The following is a 23,914-nucleotide window of genomic DNA, read 5'->3' as shown; positions in this document are numbered from 1 at the left end:
ATCTGCTTTAAAGTATTATTGATATTATTAGAAATAGCATTGTGGAAGTGATCCAAGGAGTTCCTGGAATTCTTGAGGTTTGGGGCTTATAGTTTATAGGACTGTAATAAGCAACGCTGTAACAGGAAACAGTAAGGAGGCAGCTGTCGTCATTCAGTCTCCAAATTAACGTTTATTAAGTGCACTCAGTATGCCAAATGCAAAAGGAGGTGCTGGAATAGGGTTGACAGAAACATAAATATGAATAACATATTTAGGGACAGTTCTTGTCCTTATATATCATATATTTAACAAGGGGAAACTTTAAGGATCAAACATTTTAAATACATAACATGGTAAAAATAAAGGAATATAGTCATCCAGAAAAAAATAGTTAGATTGTAATTGTTGCTTCAGTGATCAGGAAAAGCTGTGAAGAAGGGATAGTTTCTGAGTTGAGCCTGGGATGGATAAAATCTGGACAGATGGAGATGGGGACAAAATTAGTATTCAGTCAAGCCAAGGAGGATGAGATTAAGGGTCATTAACTTGAATCCCAAGATGGCAGAAGAGAAAAAACTGCACAAAACATTAAAATTACTTAGGAAAAGGAAACAAGTAGAGGCGGTGGGAGACAATAGTGTAATCACTTCAAGCATTCAAATTGTAAGAATCAAAATCAGCCAATGGTACAGAAGGAGCTCTAGAGACAAGGGAACTTGTACACAGAAAGAAGGAGGCAGAGTTTCTACCAAAAGAGGAAGAGGAGGAGGGAGTTACCAGATGAAGGACTGCCCCTCTACACTATGATGAGGGTCCCACAGGCCATGGCAAAAGAGGGGGTGCAGGAGAGAGTACGTGGAGGAGCCTGTGTGCTGGTCACATCAGAATCCACATAAGCCTCAGACTGGAGATGGAATGAGCAGATTGTTGGCAGAATGTGAACAAGGTCACCAGAGAGCTGGAGAGTGGAGCAAAGACACCTCAACCAACAGGGCGAGTTTGACTTACAGAAAGACAGTCATTCATCTTCTCGTTAATGCTGGCTCCCTGCATCACTCTGGTTGCTCAGGCCACAATTCCTCTTCTCACTGAAAAGCAATCATACACACAGTGAGGTAGGAGTTAGACTTTTCAAGCTGCTTTTCTTTTATCTTGATGTTAGCTTTAATGCATTAGAATCAAGTGGAAGTTAAGCTTACTGCCAGGTTGTAATTCTTGAGAAGGTCCTTGGCAAAGTGAGCTTCTGCTGGCAGCAGCTGTCTTCCCTTGGCTTCCGCCCACCTCCTAACTCACCCTTGAGCTGCCCCACCCTCACCAACCTCATCATTCCCAGACTGAACCATTTCCATCTCCCATGAAGCACAATGTCTGGTATTCCATTCTAAAACTCCCAGCTTAAACTCCTGCCTGGCTGGTATTTTGCAACACTGATAAACACCTGCAGAATATAAGCAATGAGACACCAAGGGAAGGAAAGTAACATTATGGTGTTCTCGCTAAGCACATTGATACACTGCTATTCCTATTTTACCTGACTATTACCAAATGCTGTAGCAGGAATCATGGAATAAAACTAGTGTAGGAAACATTGAGTGAGGAGAGAAATGGGAGGTATAAGGCCAAATCCAACCCTGTTTAGGAGAACGAAGTGAAAAGGAGAAGACAGGGATGAGTCTTAAAACCCACACTCTAGGCAAGTGGTGTGTGGTACCCAAGGCATGACCTGAAATGAGCCTTATGAAGGTGCGAGGGCGGAATGATCAGGTCACTCCAAGCCATAGAGCCTCTAAGGGAGTCCCTAATGGTTCTTCTCAAAGGGCATGAGAACAGGCAGTTGCCTTGGTAACCAAAGGGGTAGCCAAAGTGGCACCAAGTGCATTTGTGTAAATGTGTCAATGATCCAGCGGGCGGAGCGGGCCTGAAGGAAGCAAGGAATGAAAAGCAGCGTGGCAGAGGAGGAGGAAGGCATTCTGGTGCTGCTGTTTTCTGGGTCACTTATGACTGGACACTAGACGTTCTCACTCCTTTAGAAGACATACCCTGGTGACTCCCTGGATGCCAAAAGCAGTGTAGGGAAGGGCTGTGCTCCCATCACTGCCACGCTGCTGTCGTGCCGAATTCAACATGAGAAGTTCCATCATCGTCGCTTGATGAAAGGTGGTGTCATGACAGCAGAGGGAGCCCAGTTTTCTCTAAAAGGCATGCTTACAAATTCAGTCGTGCTCCATTCACAGTGTCCCATCAAGGTATTTTAAATCTGCATGTGTTTTTGCCATCATAGTTGACTGGTTAGCATTTTTCTTCTCAAGTTATTTCAGAATAGTCTGTGGTGGTTTTTAAAAATCTTGATGAATTTCCTCATAACTGTGCCAAAAAACATAATTTGGGAATTATTACTAATAATCTCTACTGATTACAGGATACTGGTGAAAAGGGCAGAAGGAAAAGCTTTTATCTATTTTCCTCACGTATAGGACAGAAACAAAAAGGAGCAGTCTGAGCCAAGCAATTGCCCAGGGAGTCAATCCAATTTCTTTTATAATTTTTAATTACGCAAGTAATAGAAGAAATACTCTCCTCATAAAAATTTCAATAATACAAAGCAAAAGTCTCCAGTTACCATAGTACCCAATCCCATTTCCCGCTTTGGAAGTATCCACTATCACTGGTAAGGTGTTCACATTCCAATACTTTTTCTATGTGCCTATATATATATATGTATATACACACACATATATAAATGTTATTTAATAAACATCATATTATATGCTTTCTTCATTTAACATACGTTTTTGAGACAAGATTAAGTCAACACCTACTCATCTACTTCCTTCTTTTTAACTGCTACATATCATTTGCACTAGGATAACACTAGCTACTTTAGCAAATAAATCCCAAAGCATCAGTGGCTTAATGCAGTAGACATTTATGCCTTACTCACCGATGAGAGTCCAATGAGAGTGATGCAGGTTGACAGGTAGCTTTCCTCTAATCAGGAACCTAAGCTCATTCCACCTGGTTGCTGGCCATATTCTAGTGTCTTCTGATTATATTCATCCAGTAAGTGGAAGAGCATGGAGAGAGCACACATACTTGTTAAAAACCATAATCTGTAAGTGGCCCACATTCCTTCACTAATATTACACCACTAACTTCAAGGGAGATTGGAAAATTGCTAATTTAACTCTTCTGCAATTGATGGGCTACCTCTAGTTTGTGTCCTCATAAGCAATGCTGCAATGAACGTCTTTGGCCTGTCTTTTAAGTACATGGACAAGTATTCCTCTAGGGTAGAAAGTGAGATACAGAAATGATGAGTCAAGGAATGTGCACATTTCTTATCTTAATGGAAGCTGACAGATTGTTCTCCAGAAAAGACTATCCCAACGCATACTCCACCAACAATATATCATCTCCTTACATGCCACTAATACTAGCTGTTATCAATCATATACACTCCATCAATATGACAAATACACATGATATCTAATTGCTCTAATCACATTTCCAAGATTTCTTAATTCTGTTGAGCATCTTTTAATATGCGTTGGCTATTCACATCTGTGAATTGATTAGTCATAACTTTTACCAATATTCTCTTTGGCTGTAGGTAAAACAAAATGTTCAAGGAACTCTAGCAGCACAGTTTTGACTGGGGCCATAAGACATGGGATCAACCTCATTTACGTTACAAAGTGACTTATGAGAAAGCAAAAGCAGGACTTATAAAATAGATAGCAGGGAACCAGTTCAGGGATTTAGCTGGACACCCCCACCTCCAATCCACAAAAGAATTTGGAGAGGCTGAGAAAGAGTAGAAATAATAGAAGGAAGAGAAGAAAATTTTGAGGAGCGGTAAGAAAGGTGCAGCAACTGGAGATACATGTCTCTTGCTCAATAACAGTGAAATGGGCTTTAAAGATGCCCTTCCCTAACCTAAGCCAAAACTTAATCCTTGCCTCCTGGTGCTTGGGGGCAAAGTAGCCTGAAGTCTCAATCACTCCTGAGAAGTCTAAAGGGAAGTTATTGTGGTTATCCAGCCATTCTGCAGGCAGGAGAGAAGGAGGTCCCTCCTCAGTTTTCTGGAACAAAGAATACATGTGATTTCCCTGAATGAAGTGGTCCATGCAAAGGGGAAAGCTGACTTGAAGCTATCTTAAATCCTGTTCCAAAGGCCACTTGGAGGGGTCAAGTGATCCCAGCAGAGAGAAGCTGGAAGTGCAAGACTATGTGGCTCGAGGCTGAGGAAAGAATAAGTAACCTGCCTGAAGAATTCATTTACCGTCCTCAAGGTGAACTGCAGGAGAGCACATCTCAGTGATGGGGCGGAGACGTCTCCAAAACCTCCATGAGTTTGCCCTACACTGTGCTGATGCCAACACAGGACAATATCAGTCAGCAAGAATGTGTATATACGCATCCCTTTTCCTCCCATTTTTTCCCTAATTTCAACCCTGGAGGAGCCACAAGTATCCTAGTAAGGGGAAGAAGAGGAAAGCACAGGTTGGGAGCATTGGAGTCATGGAAAAGCTTACCTGCACACTAACTCCTGCGTAGGCTCACTCAGAAATTTCTACATCATCCAGGTTAATAACCTCAAGGACAGTGGTGAGGGGAGACCAGGAGAACAGAGAAAGAGGCTCTTCAGAATTTTCCAAATCAAGTTTAAGCACAAAATTTGTACCGAACTTTGCAGTGTTCGTGAAGATAAGAGTGATACGAAAGAGAGGAGACACACACGTCAGTTTGTGACAGTGATGAGGGATATGAAACCGACAAAGAGCAGCCGGCTCCTTTCAAAGAGGGAGAGGACCAATTGCTGTGTGGGCTGCTCAGGGAGACTTCTCTGCTTAATCTACCCCCAAGATCTTTGGAAAAAGGAGAAAAAGAATTGACCACAAACAACCTAAGAGATATGAATTTCCAAGAAAGTACAATATTGATAATTATCTGAATTCAATGGACACAAAGTCCATTGATTAGATATCCTTTCAGCTTGATTTAGTATGCTTATAAAGGAGCTAATACATTTAAACTGCTTAGAAATGTGTCTAGGAGATAGGGAATGCTCAATAAATGATATTATTATCATTGCTATTATTAAAAATAATCAGATTCTATATGAAGAAAAACTACCTGGTAAAAGATTTTGTTCAATGCTTATATAGTCACTGAAGGGAAGTACATTGTATTTCATGAAAAATTGTCATCGTTGTAGTCTCCGGGAAAAACATGTGTGTGAGTGTGTGTATAACATTTCAAATGATTACTGAGATAAACCAGATGAACTCATATCATCAAAACAGAACCTATAATTCTGCAAGGTACAGATTGTCGCATTACTGTGAGAGCCAGGTGTTGATGTTAGCATTATACCTCAAAGCCACCTATTCTTCCCCAGTAATTGTGTGTTTAAAATAGCCATGAAAGAGTGGATACAAAGTAAAGCAGGCTGGAAAGAGCTTCACCACGGGTAATGAGGAGCCAGGGCATAATAACCTCAGGCAAGCAGGACTGATCCAAAACAAGAAGACTGTAGTGGTGCCAGAATCCACTTGGGTGCAGGTGACTGACAGCCTCCAGCTTATCAAAGAGTTTTCGGCAACTGATGGCAGTAAAACCCAACTTTATTTAGAGGCACCCTTCCCCAGGGAGAAGGGTCCGGACAGAGAGGCCTCGAATGTGTGCCTGCTCCTGTGGGGCAACTTAGAACAGATGGGCAGTGCCGGGAACAAAAAGCCTGATAGACGTGCCATCAGGGACTCGTGTGGATTTGCTCTTCCAGTCTGTTTGCCAAAACTCGTCAGAAAAATCCCCTGGAATCCTCAAAGCCTTCCTGGTAACTGAGATCAGTTTACCTAAATGAAGGAAAAAATGGCACTGATTTATTTAGTACCGTGCACTTTAGGAAAACTAGTAATAATCAGTATCGTCACCTCTTTGGGGGCAGTTCAGTTCTAAGACGCCAGTAACTCAAGTTCTTAGGAACAGGACTTCCTAGAAACCTCACGGACAGAAACTAAATGTCTCCCACTTATGTCTAGAAGGTAAGTATTGTGGGATACAGAGGAGGGGTTAAGGCACCAGCCGCTACTAGATTTAATGCCAGCAGACCTCGCTGGTAGGCACATGGTACATAATTGCTCAATACTAATGTCTCATATGTACTATTTGACCTGTAAAACCTGTATGTTCTTAATATTTTATGTTCATCAGCATAAACTTGCTTTCAGACAATTAATAGGTGGTGGTTAATTTCTCATAGTTTGCAGATAGAGAAATTGAGTATTCCCACTGGGTGAGCACGCAGGTCACTACAAGAGATCCTGAGTCTTCAAATATACAATCTCGCTGGGCACAGAAAAAGATTCTCTTGCCTTCTTTATGGACTAGACTAGAATGCTGCTCAGGTAGAGGCCCAGCAAAAGCAAGACTGAAGGACAGAAGGTGCAGACAATGGAGGAAAAGGGCCTGGAGGACTTTGTGCATGGACTACAGGTGATCAGGCGGGGTGGGGCACAACCTCCGTGTCCTTCCTGCAAGCTCACTGTGCTGCACGCTGTTACCGGGGACAGGCAAGAGGTGTAGCATGGCAGTGCTATGCTCTCACAACACTCCCCTCACAACATCCAGCAGGAGGTTTGTGAGTGTTTAACAAATATTTTTCAAAAAAGGAAGGAAGGAAGAAAGGGAAAGACGGAAGAAAAGAAGGAGGGAGGAAAGGAATTGGGGAGAAAGGAAGAAGGAAAGATTGCATTGCCTGAGAAATCGCCTAGCACCACTCTCTCACTTTGCAAATGATGAAACTGAGACCCAAAGAAGAGAGCAGAGGGGTGCCCCAGGTCACTGCTGTGCAACTCTGAGCTCACTCTCTGCTGGCTTCCGTGCTCTCTCTTTCTCTCCCCCCACCCTGCCACCACCCCCATGTTCCGACCCAGCAATGAGGAGGCAGCTGCCTGCAAGCCATGGAGGAAGCTCTCACTGGAACCCAGCCATGGTGACACCCTAGTTTGTACTTCTAGCTTCTAGAACTGTGAGAAAATTAATTTCTGTTGTTTAAGCCTCCATGTATGATATTTTTATGGCATCCAAGCTGACTAAAACACATACATATGTGGAATTCAACCCTACCCAAACCACAATAGTATTTTTTTCTTCACTTCCCATCTGGAATACTCTTTTTCCTATTCATCCCGCTCCCTACCATGTGCCCATAAACACACTCTGTTACAATTACACATTTCCTCCATGGCCCAGTTCACGTTTCATCACCTCCTAAAACTTCCCAGATCCTGTCCCAGTCAGAATGAATCTGCTATATCTTGGCCTACCCAAAGCCCAAGGTATCAGAGAATTATTATGTCTTATTAGACCTATAGATCTAGTTCAGAAGCATGTCTTACTACAACCCCTCCCTGGGCTATGAGCTCCCGGAAGGAAAGGGTCTGGGTCTCTGATCTTTTATTCCTTGTCCTGCCTGGCATCACGTCTCACTACAAGCAACTTCTCAATAAATATCTGCTGAATTAAATAGGACTAGTGATCGAACACTTACTCAGTCACTAGATGATCCTCTTTCCAGCCAGAAAAGAGACTGGCAGATCCCAAAAGGGTTAGAAAGCAGCCTTTCCTCCTCTAAGATTTAAGAAACTGCCTGCAGATTCCACCAGCCTTCTGAGCATCAGGAAATCAATGACAACAAATGGTGCTGTCAAAGGGCCAGGTCACAGGGGAGCGCACACAGTGGAGGCACCCATGGCCAGTCCACTGGTGCAGTGGCCACAGGAACTTATCAAAGCTGCCTCCACCTGGCCCCCTGCGTGGAGCCAGGTCAGGCCGGGCAGAGGGCAGTCTGCTGACTTCTGTGCTCACTCCTAGAGTCAGTCAATAAGGGGAGGAAGGGTGAATTATCTCAGGGCTGAGCTGCAAGGCACAGAGAGGAACAAATAGCACTTGTACTCCTGCAAGATAAGGGAGCAAGAGGAATGGCAAAGCAAGGTAAGAGACTGGCAAGCCAGGGCTGCACAAATGAGGTGTGCTCCAACTGTGCAAAGGAAGATGTGTGGAATGCATCATTCACTTTAATTCCCAGAGGCAGGTGGAACTATCCAGTATTAAAATGTAAGGTGGGCAAAACATCACTAGCCTTGCAATATACACTTTAACATACTGGCCAAGGATTAGAACCCTGAACTGAATTATAATCTCAGAAACACTCTAATCGGTGCTTAGAGCGAGGTGCCGTGATACATGATACAACTCTTCCCGTCAGTACGCAGCTCTGCCTTCCTATTCCTACCCCCACCTCCGAGCCCCCCTGGCCCCACTGCCCCTGTACCTTTCCCTTCTGGGAGGGCCACCATTCCTTCCACAACAGCCAACTCAGTTAACGTAGCAAAACAGACCAAAGTCTTGAGAAAGAGGCTGAAAAGGTAGAAAGACTGAATGGAAAAGGAGAGAAAAAGAAGAGAAATAAGCAAAGTTAATTTAAGGTCTGAGAGAGCTACTTCAACATTCTCGTTCCTGCATTATATTTGCCTGGCAGCTGCAGCTGTTCACCCACTTCCATCCCTGACACAAGCAGCCCGTATCTGCAATTACCAACGCCCGGGGAGCGAGCATTAGTGTGCAGCATACGGCCTGGGGAAAGGTGTAATGCTGGGCCTCCTCCTGCCTCAGAAGTCCCTAGCAGACAGGCCCAGGAACAAAAGGAAATGGGATACAGAGAAGCCAAGCATCTGTTGGAGGCCAGAGCCTATGTAAGGGGTCAGATGGTTGTGGCAGAACCAAAGAGGAGGTGAAGAGAGGAGGAGACAAAATGCAGTGGGTAGCTGAGACTGAGTTTTTAAAATCTGTCTTAATGAACTAACAACAATTAGATCTTTGTGCTAATTTAAGGGGTAAGTAAAATGGTAATAATGGGAAAGGGCAACTCAGTCCAAAGCCACGCATATCGGGACAAAAAAGGGGAAAATTGTAAACAAAAAACTATGGACTATTCTCTCTCCTTTACTCTCATATTATCTATCAGGTGATACTTTGCCATCGCTTTTGGCCTGGTTAAAATTGCACGCAACTGCACCCAGCTCAGTGTGTCCCACTCAGGATGACATCAGTCTCAATAAAATCCACCTCTCTGAACATCTCAGCTTCATGCAGTGACTAAGGACTGTGGGAGACTTCTAAAGTCACCCAATTAGAGAATTATATGAAAGAAAATTGATAAGAAATATATCAGCACTTAAATGTCCAGCAACAGAGGGCTGGCTACATAAACTATAAAATACACACTTACTAGCATATTATCCAACCAGTACTTCAGTTCCATAGTTTTCAGTTAGTGATATGTATTCACAAAACACAAGCTCCATAAGGAAGCTGTAATAGCACGGGAGTCGCTGAAGCTTACAAAACAAGATTTTTATTTGACAGTAGGTAGAAGCATTCCAGGCCAGGACTGGAAAAAGTCAGTCTGATCTGTATCACGTGCCTGCACAGACATTGGCCACTTAAAACAATTAACCTTAATTCCTCACTGAGGACCAGAGTCCTGGTTCTGATAAACTGGGGAAGTCCTACAGACATTACTAGTCTGCTCTTGCAATATCTGTTTTCCCTCTTTCCTTGCTAACTGAAATTTGATTTGTTTTACTGCAGTAATTTGTCCTGCTGGAAAAAAAATTTTTTTTTAAATGTCCAGTGCCTGTTCCTGTGCTATCTGTCTCCAGGTTTCTTGTCATATACAAAAAAAGAGAAGAGAAAACACGTTTTTTTTGTTTTCTCTGACTTGCATCCAAATCTGTTTCTAATTTTCACAGGAGATGTCCACTAAACCCCCTCTCCCCCAACAAGAAAAGCTAAATGATAGTTTGTTGGTTGGTTAGCATACTGGGTTGAATATTGTCCCCCCAAAATTTGTGTCCACCCAAAAACCTCTGAACGTGACCTTATCTGGAAATAGGGGCTTTGCAGATGTAATCAAGTTAAGATGAAGTCATACTGGATTAGGGTGAATCCTAAATTCTATTTGACTAATGTCCTTATAAGAAGAGGGAACTCTGGACACAGAGACACATAGAGGAGAATGCCGCATGAAGACTGAAGGAGAGATTGGAATAATACACCCACAAGACAAGACATGCCAAAGATTGCCAGTAACGACCAGAAACTAGGAGAGAGGCACGGAACAGATTTTTCCTAAGAGCCTCCAGTAGAAACCAACACGACCAACACGTTGATTTTGGACATCTAGCCTCCGGAACTGTCAGAGAGTAAACTTCTGTTGCTTTAAGCCACGCAGTCTGTGTTATGACAGCCGTAGGAAACTAACACAATTGGTTTGTCACTTGTTTGCAAAGATGCATTTTTATAGATTGGGAAACTGAGAAATAACAAAGAAAATTGAATTATCATCCTGATCCCTATGAGGCAGGTCAGAATCCAAGACTCCCTGGAAATCTGAACTATTTATGGGCTTCTCTCTTATGGAGGTAACCAACAATGGGAAGGCATCCCAGTTTTGCATTTAAAAGTGGAGGCACTAGAGGATTTGAAGCCAATGATTAGACAGCTCTGAATTTTTGGTGAGACGTCAAACAAACACAGGTGTTACATAATATGAATCATCTTAATGACCAAACTATAGTACACTGCTTGCCAGATACCCCAATTACATGTCTGAATATAGATTTTTAAATGTACCAATATTTAAATGATCAATCAAAAATTTGATAAATATGGAAACCACAATCACTGGAATACCATGATAACTGGCATAGAAAATTATTGGGGTTAAATGATATCTATATGAAAAACCAAGCTGGTTACAAAACAGGATTTATCTTTTGTTTTCATTTGTTGTAAAGAAAAATATCATATGATAGAAACAGTAAAAAAAAAAAAAAGAAAAGAAATTGATAAAAAATAAAGTACCAATAGATTTCCCATTACAGAGAAGCTTAAAATTAACCTAATTTAAATGGAACCAACTGTGAGACTTTGCTGATGCTTCCAGATCCAAGACGGAGCTTGCAACAACCCAATAGTTTACAGAACAATAACCAAAGATCATAACCTCTAAAGAACAGGGCTGGTAAGAAAGAAAATACCCCTTTTTCAGCATGAGTTTAAGTAACATGAACTATAAAAAATTAACGTTGGTCTTTAGACACATGTAATAAATAAGTCCTCCAATCTCTGGTAGAACAATGGATTGAACTAGAATAGGAAGAACTATACTCATCTTCAGTTTTGGGACTGGAGTCCCCAGGAGGCCTGGGAATCTGAATGTTACGGAACACTAAAATGTTCATCTGCCTGAAATCTGCTAGACCCAAGAAAGGACCAAGAAATGAGAGTTCTCCTTGGCTGGATGAAATTTTCTGAAGGTAGATTGTGGGCTTGATGCCCTGATACAGCTACAAAGAAGCTAATTAAGGTAGTCACAAGACCCTGTGGACTATACCAAGACAAGCATTATCCAAACTACCTGAGGCTGCATAGTTCAAATATGTTGAGAAGAGAGAAGTCTTAAGTTATAGCTAGAAAGCCAAGGAGCACAAAGTGCCCTATTACAGAGACTTGAAAGAAGAAAATTTGGTCAGTGATGGAGAAAGAGGGAAGAGGAATGAAGAATTAGGTTGCATGAGATATTTCTTTGGAGGAGAAGACAAGATAAGACTTGCTTCGACTACTGAGCCCGAAGAAATTCTCTGCCTCTGGGACACAGCCTCCTCCTCCACCTTCTGATACGCATCAGGCCTTTTTGTGTGTGTGTGTTGAATATAGCAATGTCTGCCCCAAAGTACCCAACACAACTGAGTACTGGTCTATTCTTTCTGGATAATGTTCTGTTCATCACCTTCATTGTACAGAGGAAAACTCTGAGGCCCAGGGAGTCAGTCGAAGACCCAGAAACAGATCCAAGCTCCCTTACATGCAGGATGATGCCCCCCAACTTGTTCAGGTTGCCTGCCCTGCCTTGTACCTTCGTTTAAAGAATGGAGGCACTATCATTGGAAACTGAATTGATGCTTTCATGTGAAGGAAAGTCTACAGATGTTAGGTTTCTTACAGATAATAAAGATTGCCTCCAGAGTAATTAAAGGCTTAAGAATAAAAGTAAATTGAATGTGAAGAAAATATAGAAAATATAACCAAGTCTAGGCAAAAAGGCTGAGGCAATAAATGCCTTTTCTCTCTCAGATTAACATATTCATTTGGCAACATAAGCATGCTTAATGAAGACCTAGAGGCCATCTCATGTAACATGAAATATTAATGGCAGTCATATGTATCACCAAAGGCTGAAAACTGAAAGGATCACAAAAAATAGAATATGGAGAAGTAATTAACATCAATAACTTGTTCTATTTCCAGATGGTCAAACGAAAGGGCTCTTTTTACAAGTCAAACTATAAACCAAGTAAATTTGCCAGTAAAATACATCACTAAAGACTGAGACTAGAGACTATATCCAGTGCAAAACTTCAATTAATTCAGAAACAAGTTCTTACCTGGAAACACAGAGAACTGCAAGGACACATCCTGACTTCTCAGGCTCAGCAACCTATGGATATAAAGGGATCAAAATTAAAGACTTTACAGAACCTTCCAATTATTTGCTCTGTACTCCCCCACACAAGACAGGTTTCAAAGGGCTCCAGAATCTCAGTTATTTCTGGTTTTTCTTCCCAGGAGGTCTTTCTTTTGGATCTAGCCCCAAAAAACTACCTGAGAGCAGTGCCTGGCTGTTTACACTGCACATGATGGCAAAGAGGGAGTTCTCAAGTTCATCCTCAGTTAGTGCCCACACCCACAGCAGAAAACACTGCAAGGGCAGGAGAATTCCCTTCTCTCTCCAACTTGTGTGACTATGACAACCAGGACACAAAGCAATGTATCTCACACATCTGAGTTTCCCTCGTGAAAAGGAGTCCTTCACCCTCTGCCTGTAAACCTTTTCTCCTCTAAGTTCAGACATAAGTAACTCAAACAAGCACAATGCTATACTCCCCATCTTCATCCCTCCTGCAGATGCCCATGGAAACCTTCTTTGAACAGGTGCATCACCCTCACACACGTACTCAGATAACAGAGTGGGCTGTGCATCCCCTACCAGTGCATTCCTGTGTCCTGATTCCAGCAGGGCTTAGAGTTCATTCATTCTTTCAGTTAGCAAATACTTATGGAGAGTCTACCCTATGCTGCATAGTAGAAGTGCAGTTATGAACAAAAGCAGACCTGGTTCCTACACTCAGGGAGCTTATAGTCTAGTTGAAGAAGCAAAACATTATTCAAAGAATGATACAAATTGGTATAAATATACAACTACAGTAAGAGTAATAAATGGTGCTCTGGAAGAACACATATGGAGAAAACACATATATCATATCCCTACTGATAGAGAGCAAAGAAGGTTCCTGAGGAAGTGAAGCAGAAGTGAACTGGGGGAGGAGAGTGCGAGGAGCCCTCCAGCCCTAGGGAAGAACAGTGGAGGGAAGGGTAAGGCAGTAAAGGAAGCTGGGCTCCCAATAGTACCTTCCCCATACACACTGATTCAGTTAACATTATTGACCATAAAGCACTCTTATAAGCACTGGGTAGCACTTGTATAATTATTGGAAAAAAAAAAAAAGATATCACTTTTGATCCCAAAGAGCTTAAGGTCCAGTGGGGAAGAAAGGAAAATTACCTTCTATGAGAGCATGATAAGTACCAGAAAGTTATGCATAAGGGACACTAATTGAGCCCTCACACTAAAGGATCAGGCAAGGCTTCCCAGTGAGAGGTCAGCGGGAAAGACAGAAAGGATGGGATTTCCAGGAAGAGCAAACAGACTTGGCAAAGGCACAGAGGCATGAAGCAGCAGAACCTACTCAGGGATCCACAGGAAGTTGAGTCTGGTTTATGAGAAGGGTGAGAGCAGGCAGTGGCCAGGAATGTGACAGGAGGTAAGGCAGGACAGGCAGAGAAACCAGAGACCCAAAAGGAGAGGCCTTGTGTGTAAAGCTAAGGCACTGAAACAATGACCATAAGGAACGCAGAGATAATGGAGGATTAAAAAAAGAGACAATGGACGATTTCCTCTTTTATTTCGTTTTGCTTTTTTCCCCACTACCTCCAACAGTGAACTGTACTAAGATTTCAAAAGAAAACCAAAAACCCATAGTGACTGATCCAGACTTTACTTTGTCATTTTCACAGGTTTATTTCTCTGCTGGATATTAGCACGTAACATCCCCAGGTGTTTTTCAATGAATGCTACATTTCCTCCAGTTTAGTAAATCAGATTTTTTTTCTGATATATATTTGCTTTCATTTTACTGCTTTTTGTTTTGGTGGGCAGTAAGCCCAGTAAGCCATTCTGGCACTGAAGTAAAATGAGTATTTTTAGCAACTGGGTAGCCATATGTGTGATAGAGATAGACGAGGGCAGCTAGGAAGCAGGTTCTTAAAGTATCATGATGTATTTGTTAAACACCAAAAATGAAATAAATATTAAAAGACAGCCTTACTCTCAAAACACACTGAACATCTCAGAATACGAATCATTTTTCTTTAAATTTTTACTACGTCTGACATACACAAAAGAATTTATTAACACATATTTATGTTGTAAAGCGTAATAATATACATAACGCTCTCGGTCCTACCATCCAATGCACACATTCTGAATAAATTGCACCTAGTTATGTACTTCTCTCACTTTACCCTCTCCTCCATAAACCAGAGATAAAGCACTATACTGAATTTTGTGTTTATCTTTACTTTGCTTTTTAAAAATAGCTTTATTAAATGTTTATGTCTAAAAATGTTGCTTCATGTGTGTGTTTGAGTATTATCTTAATGGTGTCATACTGCTGAGGGCTTTTCAGACTTCTTTTACTCAACACAAGATTCCTAAGATTCATTTGTGACTGAGTATAGCTGTGGATCATTCACTTCCACTGCCGTGTCAACATTCCATTGTGTAAATGTAGCACAATATATATATTCACAATATGTATGTATATATTGTACACACATATATATATGTTCATTCTCTTAATAATGGATTTTTTAAATTCCAGTTCTCAGTTACTCCAAGCTGTTTGCTAGGAGCGTGTCTCCTGGGCACATGTACAAAAATTCCTCTGGGGTATATTATATATTAGGTATGGCTTACTCAGTTATAGGGTGTTTCCATGTTCAGATTTCTAAGACAATCCCAACTTGTTTTCCAAATTGATTTTCTAATTTACCTTTTCAAGACCATTATATAAGAATTCCCATTGATCCAAATTCTCTCCATTACTTTGTGAACCAAAGCAATGACAGTGGGAGTGAAAAAGGAAAAAAAAACAGATTTAGGTTGTATTCAGGAGATAAAACATATAAAGATGTTGTACATAAGAAGGTGAAGTCGGGACTCAAAATTTGCTTATTAATATGCACCAATATAGTAAGTATAATGCTTCAATTTGATTATAATTTTTTATTTCTCTGATTGTGAAGAGATTAAGCACCTGTCTATGGTTATTGGCCATACATTTACATGTCATTGCCCATTTTTCTATTTTGCTTCCATGTGTATATTTTTCTTATAAGTTGATAAAAGTTATTTTTTTATATTCTGTGTATTAAACTTTTGTTGGTTACATGTGTGACAAACATGCTACTTTGTTGTCTTTTCATGTCCTTGATGGTATTTTTTGGTAAACGGAAGTTATTAGTTTCATATATTAAAATTAATCATTTCTTTTATGGTTAGCATTTTTGTACTTTGTTTAACAAAATCTTCCCTACCCCAAAACTAGAAAAAATATTCTTCTATATTTTCTCCCTAAAGTTTGTCTTTTCACAAAAGTCCTTATCTCTTTAAGTTGACTCTTGTATATTGCATGAGGCAGGAACTCAATTTCAGTTTGGGGGATGGATATCCAGTTGTCCCAGCACTATTTATCGACCAGTTCTTCTTTTCTCCATTGATCTTCAATGTTCCCCAAGCTAGATGTTTTCTGTGGCCTGTGGCACCCATTGATTTCCCCTTCTTGCTCTCCCCTATATCACAAGAGCTAGAAACCTAGGATTAAATTTTTCCAACTTCTTTGCCAGCAAGGTTTGAGATGTAGCTCAGCTGCTGTTAGAAAAAGACGCTTAGGAAACTTGGAAAACAGTAGGGAGACAGAAACAATTCATTCTCAGCAACGATGGCAGGGGAAAAATACAGACCTGGGTAGATAGGAAGCTTTTTAGGAGTCAGAGAGACTCAGAATCCCTGTGCTAGTCACCTGCCTAGGGGTTGCAATCTGGAAACGCTATGACCTTAGTAGGAGTGTCCCTAAGTTTGCTGACCTCTGGGTAGCAGCCAAACATTTCTGACTCTCTGGGTGGTTGTAGCAATGAATTATAAAGTTAATGCACCCTGATGTCACAAACTTTGTACTTCCAGCCCTTCAATAATTTATATAACTCTGTTTTTCCTGTTTTAAATTCCTCCTACTTAAAATACTGAGTAGTTTGTTTTCCATATTTTGCCCTAAGAGTTAACCCTCTGTTCAAAGTTCCATTTACAGTGGGTCTTCCTGGGTTTTCTACTATGGATCACTGGGTTGTTTTTCTACCTGTGAGACAACAACGCACTGCCTTAATGATGGCTTCCAAATAAACATGGTATCTGTAAAGAATGTCCATCCTATCTTCACAAATGTCTTGGTTGTTCTTAGCTCTTTGCTATTCTTTATGTTAGAATCACCTTTTCAAATCTATTTTTTAAAAAGTTCATAATTTTTATTGGACTTGCATCAAATCTATAGATAAGTTTTGATAAAATCAACATGGATCCACATTTTAGAAACATCATTCTAGTAACAGTAAGTGTATTAGGTTTGGTAGGGTCAAACTGAAGAAAGAAAAGGCTAGTTAGAAAGCTATGTAAGCAATTAGGTGAAATAAAGCAATGACTGAGAATGAAGAGATTTATGCTACATTCAGAAGAAAAAACTTGCAAAGATGTAGTGGCTAAGAAGGAAAATTCAGGAATGACAGGTTTTCTTCTGGGCCTTGGGCACTATTCTTTAAGATAAGTACAGCAGCAGCTTGCTCAGGAACAAGGACAATGAGACAAGTTGGGGCATACTGAGTTCTTGTGGTAAGAGATATTCAAGTGAATGTGAGACTGAAACTCTGCAGAGAGGAATGAGCTTTATATTTAGAGTTATGAGTCATCCATACTAGAGGTTGTGGAAGTCAGTGTGGAAAAACATACTTCCATATTTAGGAAGAAAACTTTGGGAACCCTGTCATTTTTAGAGGGATCACAAGAAAAGAAGCCAGTGAGGGAGACTGAGAGGGGTGTCCAGAGATGTAATAGGAAAACCAAAAAGGAAATTGTTATTTATGAAAGTCAAAAGAAGAGAGGTTTAAGAAAGAGGAAGTTGTTAACACTGTGAAATAATTAAAGAAGAAGAAATATATCCACTGGATTTAATAACCTGAAGTTAATTGGTGGAAATGATTTCACTGCTGTTTTGGGGACAAAAGACAAATTGTTGTTAGAGGAGCAGTAAATAGCCAATGAGGAAGGGAAATGGGGAATGTAAAAGGCTCTTCAAGAAGTGTGGCTGCAAGCACTATACACAATAGCCAAGATATGGAAGCAACCTAAATGTCCATTGACAGATGACTGGATGAAGAAGCTGTGGTATATTTATACAATGGAATACTATTCAGCCATAAAAAGGAATGAAATAATGTCATTTGCAGCAACAAGGATGGATCTAGAGATCGTCATTCTAAGTGAAGTAAGACAGAAAAAGAAAGGAAAAACCCCATATGATATCACTTATATGTGGAATCTAAAAAAGAAAAAAAGGACACTATGAACTCATCTAAAAGACAGAAACGGACCCACAGACATAGTAAACAATCTTATGGTTACCAGGGAAAGGAGGTGGGAAGGGATAAATTTGGAAGTTTGAGATTTGCAAATGTTAGCCACTGTATATAAAAAATAGATTTTTTCAAAAGTTTCTTTTGTATAGCACAGGGAACTATGTTCAGTATCTTATAATTATGTTTAATGAAAAAGAATATGAAAACGCATATATGTATGAATATGCATGACTGGGACATTGTGCTGTACACCAGAAATTGGGACATTGTTAATGCCTGTACTTCAATTTAAAGAAAAAAAAAAAAGAAGTTGGGCTGCAAAGGAAAAGAGATATACAATAGTAGCTAGAGGGTCAGAGGATTTTTTTTAAAGAACACATTTGTATTTGAAGGGAGTAAACAGAATATAACGTAAGCTAGGTGGCTGACAGCCTAAGGTCTCTTTCAAGTCAGAAGACAAATTCTAATGCAGGTAATTGGGTAAATGAATTAGACTTTGGTGGTGGGAAATAGGAAAGACTATGAAAGCATGGGTCCTGGTGAAAAGACATTTTATAGGAGATTTTGGGTTGCGGGGTAAATTATTTCTTGTTTTTCTGAATGGATAAGAAGGCATACGTTCTGAGGATGAGAGAAGATAGGGTAGAGGAAGGAATTTGAAGAGAGTAATGAAAGTCTGGAACAGTTGTGCAGACAAAAGGGAGAAACAGTTGACGAGCTGCATGGAGAATGACCTCAGGTAGCTCTGAGACTCCAGCTAAGGTCGAATGGTTTGTGCAAACTGCTGGATGATTTTCCTCAGTAGAGCACAGTAATTTGAGAACAGCCTGCTTCGTTTTATCACAAACCCTGTTTACAGGATTCTCCATATTAGAGTGAAATTTAATATATGTCATGTGATCTCACTTGAATTTAATTGCAAATTTGTATAAGCTAAGTGGTACCTAAGATTGCCACAATTCGGCCCACAGGAAGAAACAAGAGAGACTGAATAATAGTATGGAGCAGGCTGAAAAAATAGAAGAATATGTGTGTGGGAAGATGTTCTTTACCTCTGGCTCCTTTGGGCTACACCAAAAGGCACTGATATGTGGCCAGGAGCAACAATTACTCTTTAAATAAGGTTGACAAGTTAGACAACACTATTACTAATGTCAACTGAAAAACATGTGGGACAAACCACCATCCAAAGATGGGTTCATACGGGGTGGTAATTAACCAACTCCAGCTAACAGATCAGATATCCAGCTCTTTAAGAAACTTAATAAAACTGTAGGACTTATTGATTTTGCTCTTCCTCTAGGCAGAAATATGCCAAGAATATACACAGAGAAAATAAATAATCTCGAGCTTCTGTAAGAGAGCTGAAGTAAAATGTGGAGTTACAGACTCAAAGTGAACCCAGGGATAGGATGCTTCAGCATGCAGCTAGTATTATAAAGATTCATTACCAGGTGCTTGTCTTAACAAAGATAAAACACCTATCATATGACCTGGAGATTTTTTTCTTCTAAAATGTACCCAGGAGAATGGAGACAGAAGAGCAAGTTATTACTTGATGTACTGATAAACCATCTGTGAAGTTGAGATCCATCAGATGTCCCATGAGAGGCAATTCTAAGAAAGTTCCAGGGGAATGGTTTGCTACTTTGTTAATCGCTGAGACTCCAATAGCACAGCTGTTACCAGAAAATGTGAGGGGTTGGTACAGAAAATTCCAGAGACGAGCTGTGAAGCACTGGGGCTTATCCTGTTGCCCAGGATGTGAGGTCAGTGGGTGTCTGCTGCAGTGGCCTGTGGGACAGTGCTGTCTGAGCTGGTCACCAGTTACCCACACGGCAAAGTAAAAGTGATTTCCCAGCTAAAACGGACAGTGAAATGGCTAGAAGAGTGATTCTCTCTATTCATTTTATTGGGGGCACACATGAATTGTCATCTACAGAAGAAATTATGGAGAAAAAAGATACAAAAATGTTGACAGGAGTCAGACCAGTTGAGATGCTGATGGTCAGAGAAATGTGACTCAGGAGAGAAACAGAGAAAAAAATCCCTTTTTCTATCCCTATTTGATCCTCTTTCCTCTTTTCTTCCACTTTTTTGTTACCAGCAAATTCCCAGTCCCTGTATGTGCCACTGGCCAGGAGGGAGCCATATTGGAATAACATTTCAAGAGCTTGTTGGCAACTTTCATGGGCTCCTTCCAGAAGAAGAGGGGGTGATTTATCTACCTAGTAGATATTCTACTCTTAGCAAGCTAGGAATAGAAGGGAATATCTTTAATCTGATTAAAGATGATGGGAAACTTCTATAATAAATGTCATATTTAATAGGAGGTTTCTATAGTGACTTACTAAAAACTTTATTTCTGACTAACATCAAGAACAAAACAAGAATGTCAGTTATTTGTGACTTTTTTATCATTTCCTGGAGGTGATAGGCAGGGCAATAGGAAATAAAAATAAAATATATAAGTCTTGCAAAGTTTCTTACTCTTTTTTGGCTGCTACAACAGAATGCCATAGATTGGGTGCCTTAGAAACAACAAAAATTAATTTCTCTGGAGGCTCAAAGTCCAAGACCAAGGCGCGGGCAAACTGACGTCTGGTGAGGGCCCACATCCCGGTCCTCTCATGGCAGGAGGGGGAGGAGAGCTCTCTGGGGTATCTTTTATAGGGGCACTAATCCCATCCCTGAAGGCCTGCCCTCATGACCCAATCACCCCCAAAGGCTCCTCTTCCTAATACCATCATATAAGGGGTTAAGTTTCAATGTATGAATTTGGAGCGGAAGACACAAATATTCAGTCTATGGCAGAAAGGAAGAAAACTGTTCTCATTCACAGATGATATAATTATGTGTACTGTAAACTTCTTAAACTACAGTAAACAAATTAATAAAGAAGTTTAATATTTCTCAATATAAAGTCAATATTAAGAATCAGTAAATTTTATATAGATAGTACAGCATATAATTAGGATTTTTAAAAAATCAGACCTTATACAATAGCATAAAAATCTACACATGCTGAGAAATAAAAGAAAAATGTGTAAAACCTCAATATAGAAAAGTAAAAAATAGTGACAGATATTTAAGAACACTTAAATATACAGGATATATCACATTTATGGATTAGAATATTCATTATTATAAAACTTCATTTCTTCCCAAACTGATTCGATACAATCCCAATTAAAATTCCAGCTTTATTTGTGGAAATGGCAAGAAACAAGAATGGGAAAGACTGTCCTAAAGAAGAACAACAAAATAAGAAGACTTATAGTACCAGTTATTAAGACATCATGAATTTTCAGTAATTAAGGAAGTATTGTTTGGGCACATGGACAGACAATTAGACACCAGTGAACCAGAATGAAGATCCTAGAATTAGAATCACACTTACATGATCTCCTGACACTTGACAAAAGCACTACCATGACACAGTAGGGAAAAGACAGTCTTTTCAAGAATCAGCACCAGATCAAATGCACATGGGGGAAAAAAATGCAACTTCACCCCATGACACATCATACAGAAAACTCGATTCCAGATAGACTGTGGACCTCCATGTGAAAGATAAAACAAGAATTCTTGAAGAATATATAAAGAATATGTTCATGATCCTGGGGCAAGCAAAGATTTACTAAAAAAAAAAGACACAAGGAAATTACTAGCTATAATAAAAGATACTGAAAAATTTGGTTGGTTTGAAACTCATGTGGCAGTAACTAGTAAAGCTGGATATATGCATACCATATCCTATGGGCCAGAAATTCCTCTCCTAGGGGTACACCCAAGAAAAATGTGCACATATGCACACCAAAAATATGCACGAAATGTTCATAAAAGCATTATTCATAATAGACATAAGCTAGAAATAACCAAAATGTTCATGGACTAGAGAATAAATAAATAAGTGTTGTATATTTCTACAATGGCATATTATAAAATAATAAATAAAATTACTACTACATGCTGTGACTTGGGAGAATCTCACAGACATAATGTTGAGGGAAAAAGTCAGACACAAAAGAGTATGTATTATGTGATCTCATTTTTATAAAACTCAAAGACATGTTAAACTGATTTATTTGTATAGAAGACAGAATAGTGGTTAATTTACAGGTGGTATAACCACCAAGAGCCGACATGAGGAAGACTGTGAAGGAGCTTGCAGTACTTTAGTTCTTGATTACAAGTATGTCCATTTTGTAAAAACTCATCAAGCTATACACTTAAGATTTATACTTCATTAAATGTGGTTTCTATATCAGTAAAAATACGCAAAATAAAAATTATAAATATAAGTTAGATTCCTACCTTTCTCCCTAAGACTTCAAGTGCCTTCTCACAATGAAGCAAAATAAATACATATACCTCTTGCTTTTATAGAATTATGAAGATTTGAAAACCCCGTTTGCATTGTTGATCAGTGTAGTGGAAACTGAAACGTCTCAGTCCCAATACCTTGAAATCTCATCTACCAAATTCACAACCTTGAGAAACTTTTTATTTTGTTAACCTCAGTTTCTTCATCTACAAAACAATGGTACTAGTACTCCAACTTCAATATCCTCCCTCAACCAGTGTGAAAAACGTTTTTCTTTTCACATCTTACCCTAAATTCTTGGTTTTTTTGTTTGTTTGTTTGTTTGTTTGTTTGTTTGTTTTTAATATTTTCCTGTTCCTCCAAGCAGACAATCCTTCCCTGCTTCGCCCACTATCTACACTTTGTACATACTTACTTTACAGTATTAGATTTTGTTAGTTTCCACATGAAGGGACCATCTAGAAGTTTCTAGAAGACAAGGATAGTGTTTTTTCATATTTTGTATCCCTGGAACCTGGCCCAATGTCTGACACATCAGTTTAATTAATATATGAATAAGTGAAAGAATTAATAATGAATGAATGTCTGCTTTACCTTCTAATCAAGTTGACTGTAACCTGTGAATTGATATGCACTAAAGGGAAATGCTATACAGATGTGAATTATTGTATCCCAACGCACAGGAGTAAGTCACAGAATTGTGTCCAGTTTGTCTTATTTACTCATAAAGGAATATAGAACATGCTAGTTGATTTTTGAAGAGCTATTTTAACTGAAGGGTTTAAAAAATATTCTCAGATCCTTCACTGAAACTTGTGAACTCTGCAAAGACAGACACCTGACTGAACAAAAGAGGAATCCAGACAGACGTGACAATAAAACACTTGTCATGGAGACAGAAGTAATGTTTAAGACAAGCAGCCCTCAGGTTTGAAATGCAGTCTCACTGTCTGCTCCAAAACCCAGCGGATGGGTAAATAATGTCAAAGAAAACCAGCATGTCCTACCACTACAAATGGGGCAATTAGACTATCTGTTGAACACACAGTTATGAACAGCACTGCTGACAAGACTCTTTAGAAAAATTTATCCGTTTCTTCCGTGGAGAAATGTATAATGAAACTGTCCTCTCTTTGTGGAGATCGTGGCCTACCTTTTTGTTTTTGGTTTGTGGTATACAGGCTAATTTACACTTTCAATTTTAGTAAAATACAAGAACTCTAGACAAACTACATCACATCAATATTGCTATCAATGCCAACAGTAGCAACAACATCGTATTTTCCCTCAGGACCATTTAACATCACTTTTCAGAACCTAGCACAACAGAAAATATATGAGGAAAGAGCTTAATTGACTCTAGGGATTGGATCCGGGCTGTAGAACACTTCTCCTCGAAGTCAGGGGTTCAAATCCAGCCTGGAGTAAAGAAGATAAAAACATTTCCAGGTGTTGTGTGCTTAAATCGAGTTTAAGCCTTGATGCAGCTCCCTGAGGCAAGGGATCAGCAGTATATTTTAGCATCTTGTTCACATCCCTGAAGCAAGAACAAGGTCTGGAGACCCAGGAGACTGAACCAGCTCTTTATCCAACATCCAGCAGCATCATTTAGGCCACACTCTGTGCCCTATCGCCCCCCTCCAGAGGTGCCAAGAAGATTTTCACTTTACATGGCTTCTAAACACTTAAACCATTACCTCCCAACCCTTGGGTGCTGGAAAACAAAGCTGA

The 23,914-nt window shown here is 39.9% G+C and overlaps 1 long non-coding RNA gene across 1 annotated transcript in view; it reads right to left on the bottom strand.

Moving 5' to 3' along the window:
- The window catches only part of LOC116662652, a 217,338-nt gene that overhangs the window by 125,174 nt on the left and 68,250 nt on the right, over positions 1-23,914 (bottom strand). The window contains exons 3-6 of the long non-coding RNA XR_004318631.1: positions 12,498-12,550; positions 2,924-3,025; positions 2,022-2,346; positions 991-1,070 (exon numbers count right to left, since the gene is read on the bottom strand). This is a non-coding gene — a long non-coding RNA (uncharacterized LOC116662652). The remainder of the gene's footprint in view (positions 1-990; positions 1,071-2,021; positions 2,347-2,923; positions 3,026-12,497; positions 12,551-23,914) is intronic.

The sequence above is a fragment of the Camelus ferus genome, chromosome 3 (genome assembly GCF_009834535.1).
Source record: "Camelus ferus isolate YT-003-E chromosome 3, BCGSAC_Cfer_1.0, whole genome shotgun sequence".
In the NCBI taxonomy this organism is placed as follows: Eukaryota; Metazoa; Chordata; class Mammalia; order Artiodactyla; family Camelidae; genus Camelus; species Camelus ferus.
Note: the sequence above shows the minus strand (reverse complement) of the source record. Positions and strands in the feature narration are given on the sequence as shown.